Source organism: Hypomesus nipponensis, chromosome 1 (genome assembly GCF_054491055.1).
Source record: "Hypomesus nipponensis isolate SF chromosome 1, ASM5449105v1, whole genome shotgun sequence".
In the NCBI taxonomy this organism is placed as follows: Eukaryota; Metazoa; Chordata; class Actinopteri; order Osmeriformes; family Osmeridae; genus Hypomesus; species Hypomesus nipponensis.
Genome location: NC_140361.1, coordinates 20,310,001 through 20,312,735, shown reverse-complemented (window position 1 = coordinate 20,312,735; position 2,735 = coordinate 20,310,001).

The following is a 2,735-nucleotide window of genomic DNA, read 5'->3' as shown; positions in this document are numbered from 1 at the left end:
TTGTGTAACCTACTCGTTAGGTTGGTCTTGCTCTAACCCTAACCCTAACCCTAACCCTAACCCTAACCCTAACCCTAACCCTAACCCTAACCCTAACCCTAACCCTAACCCTAACCCTAACCCTAACCCTAACCCTAACCCTAACCCTAACCCTAACCCTAACCCTAACCCTAACCCTAACCCTAACCCTAACCCTAACCCTAACCCTAACCCTAACCCTAACCCTAACCCTAACCCTAACCCTAACCCTAACCCTAACCCTAACCCTAACCCTAACCCTAACCCTAACCCTAACCCTAACCCTAACCCTAACCCTAACCCTAACCCTAACCCTAACCCTAACCCTAACCCTAACCCTAACCCTAACCCTAACCCTAACCCTAACCCTAACCCTAACCCTAACCCTAACCCTAACCCTAACCCTAACCCTAACCCTAACCCTAACCCTAACCCTAACCCTAACCCTAACCCTAACCCTAACCCTAACCCTAACCCTAACCCTAACCCTAACCCTAACCCTAACCCTAACCCTAACCCTAACCCTAACCCTAACCCTAACCCTAACCCTAACCCTAACCCTAACCCTAACCCTAACCCTAACCCTAACCCTAACCCTAACCCTAACCCTAACCCTAACCCTAACCCTAACCCTAACCCTAACCCTAACCCTAACCCTAACCCTAACCCTAACCCTAACCCTAACCCTAACCCTAACCCTAACCCTAACCCTAACCCTAACCCTAACCCTAACCCTAACCCTAACCCTAACCCTAACCCTAACCCTAACCCTAACCCTAACCCTAACCCTAACCCTAACCCTAACCCTAACCCTAACCCTAACCCTAACCCTAACCCTAACCCTAACCCTAACCCTAACCCTAACCCTAACCCTAACCCTAACCCTAACCCTAACCCTAACCCTAACCCTAACCCTAACCCTAACCCTAACCCTAACCCTAACCCTAACCCTAACCCTAACCCTAACCCTAACCCTAACCCTAACCCTAACCCTAACCCTAACCCTAACCCTAACCCTAACCCTAACCCTAACCCTAACCCTAACCCTAACCCTAACCCTAACCCTAACCCTAACCCTAACCCTAACCCTAACCCTAACCCTAACCCTAACCCTAACCCTAACCCTAACCCTAACCCTAACCCTAACCCTAACCCTAACCCTAACCCTAACCCTAACCCTAACCCTAACCCTAACCCTAACCCTAACCCTAACCCTAACCCTAACCCTAACCCTAACCCTAACCCTAACCCTAACCCTAACCCTAACCCTAACCCTAACCCTAACCCTAACCCTAACCCTAACCCTAACCCTAACCCTAACCCTAACCCTAACCCTAACCCTAACCCTAACCCTAACCCTAACCCTAACCCTAACCCTAACCCTAACCCTAACCCTAACCCTAACCCTAACCCTAACCCTAACCCTAACCCTAACCCTAACCCTAACCCTAACCCTAACCCTAACCCTAACCCTAACCCTAACCCTAACCCTAACCCTAACCCTAACCCTAACCCTAACCCTAACCCTAACCCTAACCCTAACCCTAACCCTAACCCTAACCCTAACCCTAACCCTAACCCTAACCCTAACCCTAACCCTAACCCTAACCCTAACCCTAACCCTAACCCTAACCCTAACCCTAACCCTAACCCTAACCCTAACCCTAACCCTAACCCTAACCCTAACCCTAACCCTAACCCTAACCCTAACCCTAACCCTAACCCTAACCCTAACCCTAACCCTAACCCTAACCCTAACCCTAACCCTAACCCTAACCCTAACCCTAACCCTAACCCTAACCCTAACCCTAACCCTAACCCTAACCCTAACCCTAACCCTAACCCTAACCCTAACCCTAACCCTAACCCTAACCCTAACCCTAACCCTAACCCTAACCCTAACCCTAACCCTAACCCTAACCCTAACCCTAACCCTAACCCTAACCCTAACCCTAACCCTAACCCTAACCCTAACCCTAACCCTAACCCTAACCCTAACCCTAACCCTAACCCTAACCCTAACCCTAACCCTAACCCTAACCCTAACCCTAACCCTAACCCTAACCCTAACCCTAACCCTAACCCTAACCCTAACCCTAACCCTAACCCTAACCCTAACCCTAACCCTAACCCTAACCCTAACCCTAACCCTAACCCTAACCCTAACCCTAACCCTAACCCTAACCCTAACCCTAACCCTAACCCTAACCCTAACCCTAACCCTAACCCTAACCCTAACCCTAACCCTAACCCTAACCCTAACCCTAACCCTAACCCTAACCCTAACCCTAACCCTAACCCTAACCCTAACCCTAACCCTAACCCTAACCCTAACCCTAACCCTAACCCTAACCCTAACCCTAACCCTAACCCTAACCCTAACCCTAACCCTAACCCTAACCCTAACCCTAACCCTAACCCTAACCCTAACCCTAACCCTAACCCTAACCCTAACCCTAACCCTAACCCTAACCCTAACCCTAACCCTAACCCTAACCCTAACCCTAACCCTAACCCTAACCCTAACCCTAACCCTAACCCTAACCCTAACCCTAACCCTAACCCTAACCCTAACCCTAACCCTAACCCTAACCCTAACCCTAACCCTAACCCTAACCCTAACCCTAACCCTAACCCTAACCCTAACCCTAACCCTAACCCTAACCCTAACCCTAACCCTAACCCTAACCCTAACCCTAACCCTAACCCTAACCCTA